Below are 19,684 nucleotides of genomic sequence, written 5' to 3' on the forward strand. Positions count from 1 at the left end.
TTTCAGAATAAAGTCCCAGCTCCCGAATTTAGCATCAGCCCGTCGGTCGCCCCGGCCCCTGCCATTCCCTCTGAGGCCCCCAGCTGTCTCCGCCGAGGGCAGATGCGTTCAGGACCGGGGGGCTGGGCATCTTGAAGCCTTCTCCCTTTTCCGGCAAGCCCAGCTTTTCCTGAACGCGGATATGTATGTTTTCGGAGCGCCTGCCATATGCCGGATTCCAGAAAACAATTCTGCAGTTAGTCCCGTCTGGCAGACCCCTTTCTAAGGCGCTGCATATGTTAATATTAACCGCCAGCTACCCTGTGAGGGAGCTATAGTGCAGTCCCCCAGTTTTTTAGATGGGAAAACCGAGGCACAGAGCCTTTGTGGGGGAACTTGTTCAGAATCATGCAGCCGGTGGGGGTTCGAACCCAGGCACCATGGATCACTAATCCCTTAAAAGCAACGTCGTAAAAGTCGTGATGGAGCCCAGAAGGTAGGGGAAAAACAGTAAATGAATAAAATATTTCAGGTAACAAGAGATACCAAGAAGAGAGTAAAACAGAGAGAAACCTGTCTTCTCCCCAGCGATGAGAGATTTGAGCTTCCAGTCTAAGGAGGACACGGGCTAGACTAGTTTAGAAGGGGGAACAACCAGTGCAAAAGTCCTGGGATAGGAACCAACTTAGCATGTTGAAGGAATTGCCTGGAGGTCAGGTTGACTGGAGAGCCCTCAGGAGGGGAGAGGGGAAGAAGGTCAAGTCGGAGGTATGCAGACTTAGGCTGGACAGTGCTGGGGTCCCTTTGTAAACCTGAAACCTTTTGTTCCATCTTGGTGTTTCTGAGTTTGTGGGTGGCTCAGGTGGTAAAACAATCTGTGCATCTGCCTGCAATGAGGGAATCCCAGGTTCAATCCCTGGGTTGGGAAGATCCTTTGGAGAAAGGAATGGCAACCCAACTCAATATTCTTGCTTGGAGAATTCCACGGACAGAGGAGCCTGGCGGGCTACAGCCCATGGGGCTGCAAAGAGTCGGACATGACTGAGCGACTGGCATTTATCCAGAGATGGCAGAAGTCTCATTTTAGAAGTGTACGGCTTGAGCTGTCTGCCCTCCTCTCCTCCCAAACTGGGCTCCCACCCTGTTTTCTGCATCTTTAAGCCATCTTCTCTCTTCTCTAGCTTCTACCAGATGGACTGTGCACTAACCCCTCTGCTTACTATGGGGCTCCAGGCAAAGTGGATTGGGCACTGTACCTCAGCTCCCACGTCTGCAAAGTGGGGATGACCACAGGCCCCACTTCCTATGGTCTGAAATACATGAAAAGTGCTTGGAAAAATGCCAGGGACATATCAGGTGCTCAATAAATGTACATTGTTGTTCTGATCAGAAGGAAAATGAGAAAGAAGCCAATTTAGAGCCTGCTCCCTCTGCCTGTTTGCTTGGTTGTAAAATGGGGTAAAAATAGCACTGAAGGGAATTTCCTGATGGTCCAGTGGCTAAGACTACACACTCCCAATGCAGGCGGGCAGAGGTTTGATCCCTGGATGGGGAACTAAATCCCATCTGCCACAACTGAGTTTGCATGCTGCATCTAAGACCCGGGACAGTCATATAAATCAACAGAAGTAAATATTTAAAAAATAGCCCTGAAGAGCTAGGAAAGGCAGGGGTAGATGTGATCGGATGTGAAGATATTGGGAAATCTAGAGAAAGGGAATGGGCTTCCCATATGGCACTAGTGGTAAAGAACCCACCTGCTAATGAAGGAGATGTAAGAGACACAAGTTCAGCTCCTGGGTTGGGAAGATCTGGAGGAGGGCATGGCAACTCACTCCAGTATTCTTGCCAGGAAAATCCCATGGACTTTCTTGCTGGGAGAATCCCATGGACGGAGGAGCCTGGTGGGCTACGTAGTGTCCAAGGTTGCAAAGAGTCGGACATGACTGAAGTGACATAGCACGCAGCACATAGGAAGGGAATATGGGAATTCTTCATACTTGCCACTTTTCTGTAAGTCTGAAATTATGTCAAAATAAAGAGCTAATGAAAATAGGGCACTGTCCTGAAGCCCTAGAGAGATAATCAATGTAAAGTTTGCCATCTCGCACCCAGTTGCACTATTCGGGTTACTGCTGAGCTGCCTGAATTTTATTAGTGGCTGCTGTGTGTCAGGCCTTCGCGGGGTCCTGGAGACCCCAAAGTAATAAAAACTCCGGTCCTCAACCCAGGCAGTTGCCAGGTTTGCTCTTAATACTAGCTCAGCTCACACTGCATCATATTACCTGTTTTCAATCCTGTCTTTCAGGTTTAAAAACATTTAAAATTTATTTAGAATTTTTCTGTAGATTTAACAAAAAATTAATACATAGAGAGCTCCCATATACCCTCTCTTCTGTGCATAATTTCCCCTATTAGTCACATAACATGCTTTAATGCAGTACGTTGGTAACAATTAGTGACCTGGTATTTTTACATTATTATTAACTAAAGTGTGCTGTTTACATTAAGGTTCACACTAGCTTCCCTTTTTCTTTCATTTAAAAACATTTGCAATTAGAGGATAATTGCTTTACAATGTTGTGTTGGCTTCTACTGTACAACAACGTGAATCAGCCATAGTTCAGTTCAGTTCAGTCCCTCAGTTGTGTCTGACTCTTTGCGACCCCATGAATCGCAGCACGCTAGGCCTCCCTGTTCATCACCATCTCCCGAAGTTCACTCAGACTCACATCCATCGAGTCAGTGATGCCATCCAGCCATCTCATCCTCTGTCGTCCCCTTCTCCTCCTGCCCCCAATTCCTCCCAGCATCAGAGTCTTTTCTAATGAGTCAACTCTTCGCATGAGGTGGCCAAAGTACTGGAGTTTCAGCTTTAGCATCATTCCTTCCAAAGAAATCCCAGGGTTGATGTCCTTCAGAATGGACTGGTTGGATCTCCTTGCAGTCCAAGGGACTCTCAAGAGTCTTCTCCAACACCACAGTTCAAAAGCATCAATTCTTGGGCACTCAGCCTTCTTCACAGTCCAACTCTCACGTCCATACATGACCGCAGGAAAAACCATAACCTTGATTAGACAGACCTTAGTCGGCAAAGTAATGTCTCTGCTTTTGAATATGCTATCTAGGTTGGTCATAACTTTCCTTCCAAGGAGTAAGCGTCTTTTGATTTCATGGCTGCAATCACCATCTGCAGTGATTTTGGAGCCCAAAAAAATAAAGTCTGCCACTGTTTCCACTGTTTCCCCATCTATTTCCCATGAAGTGATGGGACCAGATGCCATGATCTTCATTTTCTGAATGTTGAGCTTTAAGCCAACTTTTTCGCTCTCCTCTTTCACTTTCATCAAGAGGCTTTTTAGTTCCTCTTCACTTTCTGCCATAAGGGTGGTGTCATCTGCATGTCTGAGGTTATTGATATTTCTCCCAGCAATCTTGATTCCAGCTTGTGCTTCTTCCAGTCCAGCATTTCTCATGATGTACTCTGCATATAAGTTAAATAAGCAGGGTGACAATATACAGACTTGACGTACTCCTTTTCCTATTTGGAACCAGTCTGTTGTTCCATGTCCAGTTCTAACTGTTGCTTCCTGACCTGCATACAGATTTCTCAAGAGGCAGGTCAAGTGGTCTGGTATTCCCATCTCTTTCAGAATTTTCCACAGTTTATTGTGATCCACACAGTCAAAGGCTTTAGTATAGTCAATAAAGCAGAAATAGATGTTTTTCTGGAGCTCTCTTGCTTTTTCCATGATCCAGTGGATGTTGGCGATTTGATCTCTGGTTCCTCTGCCTTTTCTAAAACCAGCTTGAACATCAGGGAGTTCACGGTTCACATATTGCTGAAGCCTGGCTTGGAGAATTTTGAGCATTACTTTACTAGCATGTGAGATGAGTGCAATTGTGCGGAGTTTGAGCATTCTTTGGCATTGCCTTTCTTTGGGATTGGAATGAAAACTGAACTTTTCCAGTCCTGTGGCCACTGCTGAGTTTTCCAGATTTGGTGGCATATTGAGTGCAGCACTTTCACAGCATCATCTTTCAGGATTTGAAACAGCTCAACTGGAATTCCATCACATTCAGTATCACAGTTATCCAAGTCTATGCCCCAACCAGTAACGCTGAAGAAGCTGAAGTTGAATGGTTTTATGAAGACCTACAAGACCTTTTAGAACTAACACCCAAAAGAGATATCCTTTTCCTTATAGGGGACTGGAATGCAAAAGTAGGAAGTCAAGAAACACCTGGAGTAACAGGCAAATTTGGCCTTGGAATACGGAATGAAGCAGGGCAAAGACTAATAGAGTTTTGCTAAGAAAATGCACTGGTCATAGCAAGCACCCTCTTCCAACAACATAAGAGAAGACTCTACACATGGACATCACCAGATGGTCAACACCGAAATCAGATTGATTATATTCTATGCAGCCAAAGATGGAGAAGCTCTATACAGTCAACAAAAATAAGACCAGGAGCTGACTGTGGCTCAGATCATAAACTCCTTGTTACCAAATTTGACTTAAATTGAAGAAAGTAGGGAAAACCGCTAGACCATTCAGGTATGACCTAAATCAAATCCCTTATGATTATACAATGGAAGTGAGAAATAGATTTAAGGGCCTAGATCTGATAGACAGAGTGCCTGATGAACTATGGAATGAGGTTCGTGACATTGTACAGGAGACAGGGATCAAGACCATCCCCATGGAAAAGAAATGCAAGAAAGAAAAATGGCTGTCTGGGGAGGCCTTACAAATAGCTGTGAAAAGAAGGGAGGTGAAAAGCAAAGGAGAAAAGGAAAGATATAAGCATCTGAATGCAGAGTTCCAAAGAATAGCAAGAAGAGATAAGAAAGCCTTCTTCAGCAATCAATGCAAAGAAATAGAGGAAAAGAACAGAATGGGAAAGATTAGAGATCTCTTCAAGAAAATTAGAGATGCCAAGGGAACATTTCATGCAAGGATGGGCTCGATAAAGGACAGAAATGGTATGGACCTAACAGAAGCAGAAGATATTAAGAAAAGGTGGCAAGAATACACGGAAGAACTGTACAAAAAAGATCTTTACGACCCAGATAATCATGATGATGTGATCACTAATCTAGAGCCAGACATCTTGGAAAGTGAAGTCAAGTGGGCCTTAGAAAGCATCACTATGAACAAAGCTAGTGGAGGTGATGGAATTCCAGTTGAGCTGTTTCAAATCCTGAAAGATGACGCTGTGAAAGTGCTGCACTCAATATGCCAGCAAATTTGGAATCAGCCATAAGTATATATATATATATACCCTCTCCTTCTTGAGCCTCCCTCCCTCCACCCCAATCCCACCCCTCTAGGTCATCACAGAGCACCAGGCTGAGCTCCCTGTGTTACACAGCAACTTCCCACTGGTTTTCTATTTTGCACATGGTGGTGTATATATTTCAAGGCTACTCTCTCAATTTGTCCCACCTTCTCCTCCCTTCACTGTGTCCACAAGTCTATTACCCACGTTTGCATCTCTATTCCTGCCCTGCAAATGGGTTCAACAGTACCATTTTTCTTGATTTCATATATATGCATTAATACATGATACTAGTTTTTCCCTTTCTGACTTACTTCACCCTGTGTAACAGGCTCTGAAGTGAAATGAAGTCGCTCAGTCATGCCCGACTCTTTGCGACCCCATGGATAGTAGCCTGCCCCAAGCTCCTCTGTCCAAGGGATTTTCAAGGCAAGAGTACTTAGATTCATCCATTTCAGTTCAACTGACTCAAATTCATTCTTTTTTTAAGGCTGAGTAATATACCACTGTGTATATGTACAACATATACAATGTTTCTGTCAATTGACATTGGGGTTGGTTGTTGTAAATGGTAAATATTTACAATGTTTGTAAATATTGTAAGTAGTGCTGCAGTGAACATTGGTGTACATGTGTCTTCTCTAATTCTGGTTTTGTCAGGGTATATGCCCAGTAGTAGGGTTGTTGTTGAGCAGTTCTGTGGGTTTTGACAAATGCATAATGACTTCTATCCACTCATGCGTGTGTGTGTGCATGTGTGAAGTCATTTCAGTCATGTCCGACTCTTTGTGACCCCTTGGACTTAGCCTGCTAGGCCCCTCTGTCTGGATTCTCCAGGCAAGAATACTGGAATGGGTTGCCATTTCCTCCTCCAGGGGATTTTCGTTACCCAGGAATTGAACCCGCGTCTCTTACATCTCCTGCTTTAGCAAGTGGGTTCTTTACCACTAGCACCACCTGGGAAGCCCTCTATCCACTCATGTGAAAGTGAAAGTGTTAGTTGCTCAATCATGTCCAACTCTTTGCAACCCCATAGACTGTAGCCCGCCAGGCTCCTCTGTCCATGGAATTCTCCAGGCAAGAATACTGGAGTGGGTAGCCATTCCCTTCTCCAGGGGATCTTCCCAACCCAGGGATTGCACCTGGGTCTCCTGCATTGAAGGCAGGTTCTTTACCCTCTGAGCCAGTAGGGAAGCCCATCCAGTCATATAGCAACATAGAGAAGAGTTTCACTTCCCTGAAAATCTCTTAGGCTTCGCCTCGTCCTCTTCTTCCTCCTGAACCTTGGAAACCATTGATTTTACTGTCCCTATAGTTTTGCTTTTTTCAGAATGTCATATAGTTGGAATCTGACAGTATATAGCCTCTTTAAGACTGGCTTCTTTCCTTTGGTCCTGCTACTAAGTTGCTTCAGTCGTGTCTGACGCTGTGTGACCCCGTAGATGGCAGCCCATCAGACTTCTCTGTCCCTGGGATTCTCTAGGCAAGATTACTGGAGTGGGTTGCCATTGCCTTCTCCAATGCATGCAGGCATGCTGAGTCGCTTCAGTCGTGTCTGACTTTGTGCGACCCCATGGACAGCAGCCCACCAGGCTCCTCTGTCCAAGGGATTCTCTAGGCAAGAATACTGGAGTGGGTTGCCATTGCCTTCTTCTTTCCTTTAGTAATATGCATTTAAGGCTCCCTCAGGTCTTTTCATGGCTTGATACCTCATTTCTTTTTAGCACTGAGTAATAATATTCCATTGTCTGGATGTACACTGTTTATTTAGCTATTCACCTACGGAAAGACTCCTTGATTGCTTTCAGTTTTTGACAAGTATGAATAAAGCTGCTACAAACACTTGTGTGCAGGTTTTTGTGTGGACATGTTTTCAACTCCTTTGGGTAACTATGGAGTGTGATTGTTAAGATCATTTGGTAAGAATATTTAGTTTTGCAAGAAACTGCCAAACTCTCTTCCAAAGCGGCTCAGCCATTTTGCATTTCCATCAGTGATACACGCGAGTTCCCGTTGCTCTGCGCTCCCACCAGCATTTTGTGCTGTCGGTTTTTTGGATCTTAGCCAGTCTAGTAGATGTGAAATGCTATCTCATTTTAATTTGCAAGTTCCATCAAGATACATTATGTAGAACATATTTTCATATGCTTATTTGCAATCTGTGTATCTTCCTTCTCATCTGTTAAGAACTTTCGCCCATTTTTTAAATTGGGTTGTTTCTTTTCTTAGAGTTGAGTTTAAAAGAATTCTTTGTATAGTTTGGATACAAGTCCTTAATTGGACATGTGCTTTGCAAAGATTGTTTTTACAAGCCTGTGGCTTCTTATTCTGTTAACAATTTTTTTTTTTTTGTAAAGTGGAAGTTTTGCCTCTTAATGAGATCCAAGTTATTGAGTTTTCTCTTTGGGGCATCATACTATTGGTGTTATATCTAAAAAATCATTGCCAAATCTAGATCCTAGATTTTCTCCTATGTCATCTAGAAGTTTTATAGTTTTATATTATAAATTTAGGTTTATGATCCATTTGGGTTACTTTTTGTGATGGATAGAAGGACTGTGTATAGAATCTTTTTCTTTCTTCCTTTCTCTTTCTTTCTTCATAACTTGATTTTTCTTTGTTTCTTTCTCTCCCTCCCTCCATCCCTCCCTCCTTCTCTCCTTCTCTCCCTTCCTTTCTGTCTCTCTCTCTCAGCCCATACCTTGGGATCCTTGAGCTGACATGTGTGAGAAGTCCAGCTATGCTGAAGCCACCAATTGTCCTAGAGAGAGCACATGGAAAGAGATAGAAGGCCTGAGGATCCCCAGCTGTTGGGAACTTGTCAGCCCAGGCCCATGTGTAAGCGAGGGAGACATCCGATGTGTTCAGCTCCCACTCCTGACACCAAGGGAAACAGAGCCGAGTGGAGTCCACTGAGCCCTCACCAGATTGCAAAGCCATGAGCCAAGTGAATACTGTGACAGTTTCAGCCTGACGCCAAATAGCACAGAGACAAACTATCTCCACTGAGCCCGACCGGGTTGCAGGTTCAGGAGCAAAAGCAATGCACTAAGTTTGGGGATAGTTTGTTTTGCAGCCATTGTATTGACCTGCTGCCGACCCACGATACCCACCTTCCTTTTTTTTCTCTTGCCAACAGAACCCAGACTTCATCAGGGCAGCCATGTGCCCTCCCTGAGGTAATGGAGCATGATTTGTTTCATCCGATCACAACAATCCCATTCCAACTTTCCCAGCCTCCTTTGTCCGAGGGGTTGCTGGATGATCCAGCTCTGCCAACAAAATGTACGAGGACATCCGTGTATTATGGGGGAAGTGCTTCCGGGGCAACCGTTAGCATCACGTGACAGAAGGGGGTCTCACTGTTGTGAACACAGCCCATCTTGCTGCCATGAGAGAATGCTAAGACAACCGCAGTGTGGATGTTCTGGGGCCTGCAAACTACAGAATAAACTCCAGCAACCACTGATATCTGAAATTCTGGTAAGGAGAGAAGAATTTTCCCAGCATGGGGGCCCTGACATCTTTGAACAGCTGAATCACACCAGCTGTGGTCAACTTCCAGACACCATTTCTCCACAGGAGAAATTTTGACTGTTTATGCTTCTATGACTTGGCTTTTTGTCATTCTGAAGTTTAACAGAACAGATCCAGGGAGTTTATTGTAAGAACTGGAGCTGACTGGGGTCTCCAAGCCGGCCTGGCTCACCTGGTTTTGGGGGACTGAGGACATGAGGAATTGATAACAACCTTGAACCAAGCTCTGCAAGAGAGACTATGGGTCTGAGGAGTCAGTGGGGCTGAGGGTGGATCCCTTTTGCTACCACCCTTGGGGCTGACTGACATCCAATCAAACCACAAATAAGGTGGGGCCAAGAAACAAGGTTTCTTCCAAAAGAGAGCAATGATGATGATGATGGTGATAGTGATGATGGTGACGACAATGATGGTGCTGATGGGGATGATCATGGTGGTGGTGGCTGGGATGATGCCGTTTGTGATGATGGTGGTGATTTTAATGGTGAGGATGATGAAGCTGAGGATGACGATGGTGATAAGGATGGAGGTGGTGATGAGAGGATGATGTTAAGAGATAAAATCATCAGCATAAATGTGACGCTGTCACATTTATGTAGCAGTGTGGCACTGTGTACCAGACTCTGTTGTAGGCTCTTGTCGTATACTAATTAGTCCTCACGAAAACTCTAGGAACTAGGTACTATTGTTGGGTCCATTTACAGAGGAGGAAAAGGCACAGAGAGGGTATGAAACTTGCTTAAGATAGCATAGCTGATGAGTGCTGAGTGAGCACGCTTCCTCAGGAGAAAGAAACTCTTCTCAGGAAATAACTGACATAGCAACACCATGCTTGTTGCAATGTGTATGATTTTGCCATCTGACAGCAATGTCCACAGAGCTTAGTGTTTTTGGCTGAAGGCCTGCTTACTTCACTGATTTCCTGGGAGAAAGGGAAAAACGCCCTGAATTATACTATCTCCAAGGGTTGCCTTCCTCTAAGTCGCCATGGACTCAGCTGTCAGAGTTCACAGAGTTAAATCTCTCTCTTTTGGGTGAACTTCTCCTTGTGGCTCTCCATTGCTTAAAGGTTAAACCAGAGTTTCTCAATTTTGGTACTACTGACATTTTGATCTGGGGGATTCTTTGTCATGAGAGTGTGTCCCGTGCATTGTGAGATGTTTAGCTGCATCCTTGACCTCTGCCCACTAGATTCCAGATGCATCTGCCCATTGTAGCAACCAAAATGTCTCCAGACTTTGCCAAATGCCCCCTGGAGTGGGAGTTGGGGGTGGCCCCTGGTTTAGAACCACTGGGCCAAAGGAAACAGGTTCCCAGTTTTAAAAGGTAATTTGACCACAGGGCTCTCAGGAGACCCTCCCATCATACAGTGGGCTTCCCAAGGGCAAAGACCCAGCCTTACTTGTCTTCTTTCTCTTCCCCTGATGTTGACCTGTAGTTCATAGCAATGAGGACTCAACAGATAGTAGTCAGATTGAACACAACCAGATTGCGATCAGGGATAAAACTATGCAAACAGAAAGCGCGGGGACTTCCAAGAAAGGAGGCCTCTGAAATGGGTCCTGAAGGCATCTCTGAAAAGGAGAGAGCTTCTGTGGAAGCATTCTAAAGGAGGCTAGAAAGAAGATGGGCATCTGGGCTGACAAAGCAGCACTAGCAGGGGGTGGCGATGTACATGTATATCTCAGGGAGTGCCTGGTTGGGGCAAGCAGTCCAGCTTAGGGCCATATTACAAAAGGTCTTGATCACCAGCCTCGCGTGATGCGCAGCATCAAAAGGTTCCAAATTGGATATTTGGCAGAAAACAACAAAATTCTGTAAAGCAATTATCCTCAGTTAAAAAAAGATTCCAAAGTGGGATTTCCCTGGTGGTCCAATAATTAAGAATCCGTCTTCCAATGCAGGGGACATGGGTTCAATATACAGGACAACTAAACCTGTGCACTGCAACTATAGAAACACAGCCAAAAAATAAAATAGGTATTCAAAAATAGGTTTTCAAACCAAGGCAAGAGAGTTTCAACTGTGGGTTTTAGAACAATCCCTCTGGCAGTTGCATGGATGGTGAGCCTGAAGGAGACACAGCTGGTTAGCAGCTGGGGTGCTGCAATCATCCAGTGCGAGCTGAGACCCAGTGGACAGGAAAGCAAGAGGCAGAAGGACCCTAGGAGTGCCAAGAGGCCGCACCCTCCCATGTCATCATGGATAGATTCTAATCCTTTCTAAGACGGTAAGTTCAGTTCAGGTCAGTTGCTCAGTCATGTCCGACTCTTTGCGATCCCATGGACTGCAGCACGCCAGGCCTCCCTGTCCATCACCAACTCCCGGAGCCTACCCAAACTCATGTCCATTGAGTCAGTGATGCCATCCAACCATTTCATCCTCTGTTGTCCCCTTTCCTCCCGCCTTCAATCTTTCCCAGCATCAGGGTCTTTTCCAATGAGTCAGCTCTTCACATCAGGTGGCCAAAGTATTGGAGTTTCAGTTTCAACGTCAGTCCTTCCAGTGAATATTCAGGACTGATTTCCTTTAGGATTGACTTGTTTGATCTCCTTGCAGTCCAAGGGACTCTCAAGAATCTTCTCCAACACCACAGTTCAAAAGCATCAATTCTTCAGCAAGTATAAAATTTCCAGCCCGTAGTAAGTGGTTAATAATACGAGCTTTCCCTTCTCCCTCACTGTTCCTGGCTGTGCTTTTCCTCTACTCCTCATTCTTCAGAAACCGCCCTCTCATTTGAAAGCCTGACACCTCCTCAGAGGAGAAGTCTTGAGCTTCCCAGATGGGGTTCCTCTTCTGTATGCCTATGAGCACTTACCCAGTGACCTTGTATAGGCGTTTGGGGCACCTTGTGATTTTGTGTTTTGCTTCCTCTATTAGACAGTGAGCTCTTTGCAGACTTTGACTCTGTCTTGTTCATTTCCTCCTTGAAACAATATTTATTGAGTACCTACTATGTGCCAGGCACTGTGCTAGGTATAGGCATACAGCTGCAAACAATGGTCTTGTGTTCCCAGCACCCATGGATGGCCTGGAGAGTGAATGAATGAATGAACAAAGGTGCGGCCAATGGGATGGTTGAGGTGGCTGAGACCTAGAATGCTTCAGTGAGTCACCCTCAACTGTCCGGGGGTGGGTGACCAAGGAGGAGCTGAAGCCTGGACAGTTAAAGAACAAGCAAACCAGCTCTCGACACACAGGGCCTCCATATCTCATGCTGTCCTGGGATGTTTCTGCGTTCCCAGGATGGCCTCCCCTGGCAGCAGGACTACCACCTGTCAGCTGGCGTGGCTCTGTCCTCTTCACCTAGTTGGCTGAAGCTGTAGGAACTGCGGCTTTATTTGTTGTGGATATCAGTGGTTTATCACCGCACATACTTGTCCCCTTGTTGCCAGGTGACAAGCCCTGTTTTTACCTGTTATCTTTCCAGTCTTAACATTTGCAGTCCTAAACTGGATGCTTAGCCCGTGCAAGGAAATATTTGTAGTGGTTAGTCTCCAGTGGAAGGAAGGAAGAATGTGCCACTGCAAAGCTGTCGACAGGATGGCACCCACGCCTGCCCTCCAGCTGTTTTGCAAGAAGGAGGCACTAGAGCACCAGATTCTTCCAACACGGGAGAAGCCAGCATGTGCCCTGCCTTCCTAGAGTCCATTTCCTAAATGGAGTGGCCTCCTGGCTCCAGACTTTATTCCTGGATGTTCAGCCTCTGCACAATCAATGCTGTTTGGCCTTGGTGACGTCCTTTAGTGCTGTCTGTGTCTTCAGACTTCTTTATTTTTGGCTGTGCTGGGTCTTCATTTTGCTGCATGCAGGCTTTAGCAGTTGTGATGCACGAGCTTACTTGCCCCATGGCATGTGGGATATTCCCGGACCAGGGATCGAACCCATGTCCCCTGCATTGGAAGGCGGATTCTTAACCACTGAGCCACCAGGGAAGTTCTCTGTGTCTTTGGTCTTTAACTCAGCTTACCTCTAGCTGGGTCTTCTCTCTTGTTATTTGGATACTCAGACATACCCGTTGGGAATGTTATTTCCCCAGACCGGATTCACTTCCATTTCTTGGAAACTTGCCATGTGCCCAGTGTTATATAATCAATTGTCCCACTAAATCTTTGAACAACACTGCATATTCCCATTTTATAGATGAAGATACTGAGGCTCAGAGAGGTTATGTAACTTGCTCAGGATCTCACAGATAGCACATGGTAAAAACGGACCGTACCCTGTATCTCTCCTCCACAGCCTGTACCCTTGGCCAATCTGCTATACTTCCCCTCTGGAATTCTATCTGGGAGCTATAGCTATGGGCTCCTTTTCCTTGAGAGCAGGACCCAGACCAAAATGAGCCAGTGAGTCTCCTGGCTATGATCATCTCTCCGTGCACAGGTGCTTTTACATACCTGTGCCCATATCCACAGTCACAGCATTAACACCTCCTTGGAAGATGGGGCCATGCTGGGGCAAAGGCCCCAAAGATAAGGATACGATGCCATCCTCATTATGAGTTGTTTGCCTCAGGATGTCTGGAAAGAAATTACAAGGATGCAAGGGCTAGCATGGGGCGTGGAGAGAAGAGAGTTGAAAGACTAAGGTCTCAGGGTGATTGAAGGAGGTCATAAAAAATGATGGTTAAGAAATCAGAGACATACAGGACAATAAAATATGCAGGAGTGGGCCCTTGGGAAAAAAAATCAAACCCAGTGATGACTAAAGGAGTGGGGTGGGGAGGCGGGTTGGAGGGAGGCTCAAGAGGGAGAGGATATATGTACACACATAGCTGATTCATGTCATTGAACAACAGAAACACAACACAACTGTAGAGCAATTATACTCCAATTATGAAGAAACAAACCCTGTCACCCAGAACCCTGGGGTTTATTCATTCATTCAGTGAACATTTATGGATGCCTATTGTATGTCTTCACATCCTAGGAGCTAGAGCTTGTGGTCTGCTGGAGGAAAGCGTGGCCGAGTAATTAGGGCACAATGTTATACCAGTTCTGAGAGGGAAGCTTGAAAACTGAAGTTTTCACGAAGAAGGGCCAACCCTGGAGCAACCTACGGGTGAGCAGGAGTTCTCCAGTTCGAGCGTGAGTAGAATGAGGTGGGAACAGTAGCCTGAGGGAAGAAACAGATTTTGCAGAGGTATTAAGAGGAGGCCAATTACTGGGGTAACTGATAGGAGATCAAGGAAGGTGACGGGGCAAGGAGAGTGACAAGACAGGTAGAAAAGAAACACGGGAGTTTTAGTTCAGGAGTACAGTCGCTTTTAAATCATTTTGACTGCAACCCACAGTAAGAAATGCATTTTCTATTTTGGCTCAGTACAATCATGCACGCCCACACACACGCACACACACACGTGCATATGTATATGTGTAAAACAAAGATCCACAAAGCAATATTTCACAAAGCAACTTGCCAGTCGTTCTGCTGTGTTTTGTTTTTCCAATGTTGGTCAGGGATGGAGTAAGCTTATCACAAAATAGTACACATGATATGATTTCATTTATATGCAATTATGTAACAGACAAAACTAATCTACAGTGGTACAGATGAAATCAGTGGCTGTCTGGGCTGCGGATGGGGTGGGGCAAGATTAAAAGCAAAGAACTGAAAGAGCTTCCTTAGGAGATGGAAATGTTCTGTATCTTGATTAAGGTGGTGGTTACATGGGCACATGCATTTGTCAAAAATAAATACATAAAAATAAATGCATGGGAGGGAACTTTCTTGGGTTGGTGTTGATGTTCTATATCTTGATAAGGAATTTGCATGCACAGCCGAGTGCATCTGTCAAAACTCATCAAGTGGTACACTTAAGCTTTGTGTATTTCACTGTATGTAAATTTTACAAAAAAAGAAAAAATCATGGACAAATAGTGAACCATAGTTGATGATATGCATGCTGAAATGTTAGGAGAAAGTATGTCTGCAACGCACTTTCTGAAATGCATCAGAAAATAAAATAGATTGGTGGGTGGATAGAGGAATGGAAATGTTTATGGGTAAGTGACGAAGTAAATATAAACTGTCAACACACAACAGGACAATTCAATGAGGAAAGAGCCACCTTTTCATAAATGGTGCTGGAAGAACTGGGTATTCACATACAAAAGAATGAAGTTGGATCCTTACTTCACATCAGATACAAAAATTATCTTAAAACAGATTTAGGACCTTAATGTGAGAGTTAAATCATAAGACTCTTAGAAGAATTGTTATTGTTGTTGAGTTGCTAAGTTATGTCCAACTCTTTGTGACCCCAGGGACTGTAGCTCACCAGGCTCCTCTGTCCATGGGATTCTCCAGGCAAAAATATCAGAGTGGGTTCCTGACCCAGGATCTAACCTGCGTCTCCTGCATTGGCTGGTAGATTCTTTACCACGAGCCACCAGAATACATAGATGTAAATCTTCCTGACCTTAAATTGGGAAATGGTTTCTAAGTTATGACACAAAAAAGCATAATCAACAAAAGGAAAAAAAAAAAAGTAAATCTGACATCATCAAATTTAAAAGCTTTGGGGCTTTTAAGAAACTGAAAAGACAATCCCCAGAATCAAAGAAAATTTTTGCAAATCATAGATCCGATTAGAGACTTGTACCTAGAATATGTAAACAACTTGCACACACACAACAGGAAGTTTATTCATAATTGCCCAAAGGCAGAAACAACGCAGATGTTCATTGACTGACACTGGATACACGCAATGGAGCAGATTCATGCAGGAGAACATTATTTGGGAATAGAAAGAAATGAAGCACCGATACATGCTTCAGCACGGATAAACCTTGAACACGTGCCAAGTGAAAGAAGCCACCTGTGAAGGACCATATGTTGTGGATTCTGTATATACGGAATGCCCACAACAGGCAACTCTAAAGAGCCAGGATGTAGATCCTGTTGCCCAGAGATTGGCGTGGGGATGAGAGGGCAGGATCCCAACGGTAAAGAATACAGGGTCTCTTCTTGGGCTAATGAAAAGGTAATGAACTTGATTGTGCTGAAGGTTGCACAAATCTGTGAATACGCTAAGGTGATTAAATTATATACTTTCAATGGCTGAATTGTATGGTTTTTACCTCAATAAAGCTGTTTGAACATGTTAATGTAGATATAAGTGAAACAACTGATAAACTGACAAATTGCACTTCACCAAAATGAGACATTTCTCTGCTTGAAAAGATACTACTAAGGAAATAAAGAGGCAAGCCACACACAGTGAGAAAATATCTGCAAACTGTATATCTAGTAAGAGACTGTGTCTATAATCTAAAGAGCTCTAAAACTCAGTAGAAAAACAACTCAGGTTTTTAAATGGGCAAAAGACTTGAACAGACCAACACATGTAGACATATAGCAAATAAACATATGAAAAGATGCTCAGCATCATGTCGTTCAGCTCAGTTCAGTCGCTCAGTCGTGTCCGACTCTTTGTGACCCCATGAATCACGGCACACCAGGCCTCCCTGTCCATCACCAGCTCCCGGAGTTCACTCAGACTCGAGTCCATCGAGTCAGTGATGCCATCCAGCCATCTCATCCTCTGTCGTCCCCTTCTCCTCCTGCCTCCAATCCCTCCCAGCATCAGAGTCTTTTCCAGTGAGTCAACTCTTCGCATGAGGTGGCCAAAGTACTGGAGTTTCAGCTTTAGCATCATTCCCTCCAAAGAAATCTCAGGGCTGATCTTCAGAATGCACTGGTTGGATCTCCTTGCAGTCCAAGAGACTCTCAAGAGTCTTCTCCAACACCACAGTTCAAAAGCATCAGTTCTTTGGCACTCAGCTTTCTTCACAGTCCAACTCTCACATCCATACATGACTACTGGAAAAACCATAGCCTTGACTAGACAGACCTTTGTTGGCAAAGTAATGTCTCTGCTTTTGAATATGCTATCTAGGTTGGTCATAACTTTTCTTCCAAGGAGTAAGTGTCTTTTAATTTCATGGCTGCAATCACCATCTGCAGTGATTTTGGAGTCGCCAAAAATGAAGTCTGACACTGTTTCCACTGTTTCCCCATCTATTTCCCATGAAGTGATGGGACCAGATGCCATGATCTTCATTTTCTGAATGTTGAGCTTTAAGCCAACTTTTTGGGGAACTACAAATTAAAATCACAATGAGATACCTCAACACACATTAGAATGGCTCGTGTTTTCACATTAAATTAAAAAAAAAAATATCACAGTTCCATGTGCCAGTGAATCAACTGGAATTCTTATAACCTCTGGTGGAAATGCAAAATGTTACAGTCATTTGGAAAACAATTGGGCAGTTTCTCATAAAATAAAGCACGCTTTATGACCTACTTTTCCACTCCGAGATATTTATCCTAGAGATGAAAACTCAGCCTCACACAGCAATCTGTCTGGAAATGTTTACAGTGACTTTATTTATAACTGCCAAAAACCAGATGTTCCCCAGCTGGTGAATGAGTACATGAACCTCAGTTAAGCCACACGATGGAACGCTATTCAACAATCAAAAGGGAATCTTCAGATACATGCAACACTATGGAAAAATCTCCAAAACACGATGTATTATGAAAGAAGCCAGACTCAAAAATGCCGCTGACTGTATAATTCTGTTCATATGACAGACTCTAGGGAGAGATGCTAGATTAGTGGTTGCCAGGGACCAGATCAGTGGTTGCCAGGGACCAGGTGGGAAGCAGGATCACTGCAAAAGGGCAGGGGGAGTTTTCTTGTGGTGAAGGCACCGCCCTGAGATGTGATTGTGGTGATGGCTGCTTGACTGTATTTGTCAAAACTCACTGAACTGTACGCTGAAGTAGGTGAATCCTATGGTAGGCAAACTATAATGTAAAAAATTAATCTAAAAATAGAAAGGAAAGTAAAGTCACTCAGTTGTGTCTGACTCTTTGCGACCCCATGGACTGTAGCCTACCAGGCTCCTCTGTCCATGGGATTTTCCAGGCAATAGCACTGGAGTGGATTGCCATTTCCTTCTCCAGGGGATCTTCCCAACCCAGGGATCGAACCCAGGTCTCCCGCACTGTAGACAGACGCTGTACTGTCTGAGCCACCAGGGAAGTCCAAAAAAATAGTCTAAAGATGAATCTAAAACTTAAATAATCTTCACCTAAAAATTTTAAATATATTTAGATAGTGGAATCTGAAGGTGGAAATATGTCTTTTTACATCTTTTTGGTGTGTTTGCTGCTGCTGCTGCTGCTGCTAATCGCTTCAGTCATGTCCGACTCTGTGCGACTCCATAGATGGCAGCCCACCAGGTTCCCCCGGCCCTGGGATTCTCCAGGCAAGAACACTGGAGTGGGTTGCCACTTCCTTCTCCAATGCATGAAAGTGAAAAGTGAAAGTGAAGTTGCTCAGTCGTGTCCGACTCTTCACGACCCTGTGGACTGCAGCCTACCAGGCTCCTCCGTCCATGGGAGTTTCCAGGCAAGAGTACTGGAGAGGGTTGCCATTGCCTTCTCCGTTTGGTATGTTTGAATAAGTTCATAATCAGATGTTTGGCAAAAGTCATCAAAAAGATATAAGTGACTGATAAAATAAATGTGTGCATGATCAAAACAAACAGACAATTAATTAAATAGAAAATAGTTGAGAATCCACCTGCCATGCCAGGGGACCTGGGTTCCATCCTGGGTCTGAGAGGATTCCACATGCCTCGAGGCACCTAAGCCCCTGTGCCACAAATACTGAGGCCTGCCTGCCCCAGAGCCCGTGCTCCACAACAAGAGAAGCCACTGCAATGAGAAACCCAAGCACCGCAAGGAAGAATAGGCCCCGCTCTCCACAACTAGAGAAAGCCCTCGAGGCAATGAAGACCCGGCTCAGCCACAAAATCAGTCAAGAAAATTTTTAAAAATGAGTCATTCCACCCTTCAAATCTTAAATGATAATAAATAATAAATTTAATGGTGAAAGCATTAGAAGTCATGACTCAAAAAATTGACTTTATAAGCTACTGATGGGTCATGACCTTCAGTTTGAAAAAACACTGCTTTAGACCCAGTTAAGGCACTTAATGGCAACCTGCTGCAGTATTCCTGCCTGGAAAATTCCGTGTTCAGAGGAGCCTGCCGGGCTACAGTCCATGGGGTCGCAAAGAGTCAGACACGACTGAGTGACTAACAGACACAAGGCACTTAAATTTTCTTTTTTTGGTATTTATTTGTTTATTTGGCTGGGTCTTAGTTGTGACACATGGGCTCTGGAGCGCTTGGGCTCAGTTGCTCCAAGGCATGTGGGATCTTAGTTTCCCTTCCCCAACCGGGGATCAGACCCACGTGACCTGCATTGGAAGGCAGACTCCCAACCACGGGACCACTAGGGAAATCTCAAGGTGCTTCAGGTTTTATTTGGAGACAGCCTGCCTGGGGAGGTCGGAGTCTCCAGAAGTGGGCTGAACTGGGCTGGTTCTTCACTCTGGGAACAGGGCTGGTGGGAGGTCCTGGCCAGCTCAGTGGGAAACAGCTGCCTGGTGTCCCCAGGGAATCTGGGCCACATGAAGAATCCTATCTCCTCCATCAGGGAGTCAGCTTGGGGGTGACAGCAGAAGGCAGCCAACATTCTGGAAGTCATCTGTGTGGATGAAAACCACAAGGCTCTCATCTCCCATATGGACTGGATTTGACTTTGGATTTTCACTAGACTCTGGATGTAATAGAGTTCTCCCATTCCGATGAAGTTTTGCTTTCTCAGCAGCCTTGCCACTGCGCGTACAGGGTGGGGCTTAATTTCATTTTTTTAGTGAAATCATGTTCAAGACAGTTGTGATCAAGGAAAAATGTGTCCCTATTACATCTGATTTTTATATTGGAGTTACAGTTAATATCAGCTTATGGAGGGTTTCCTGAATAAGAAAATGTTCTCCTATGTAAAAGTGCAGGTTTG

Source organism: Budorcas taxicolor, chromosome 2, assembly GCF_023091745.1.
Source record: "Budorcas taxicolor isolate Tak-1 chromosome 2, Takin1.1, whole genome shotgun sequence".
NCBI lineage: Eukaryota > Metazoa > Chordata > Mammalia > Artiodactyla > Bovidae > Budorcas > Budorcas taxicolor.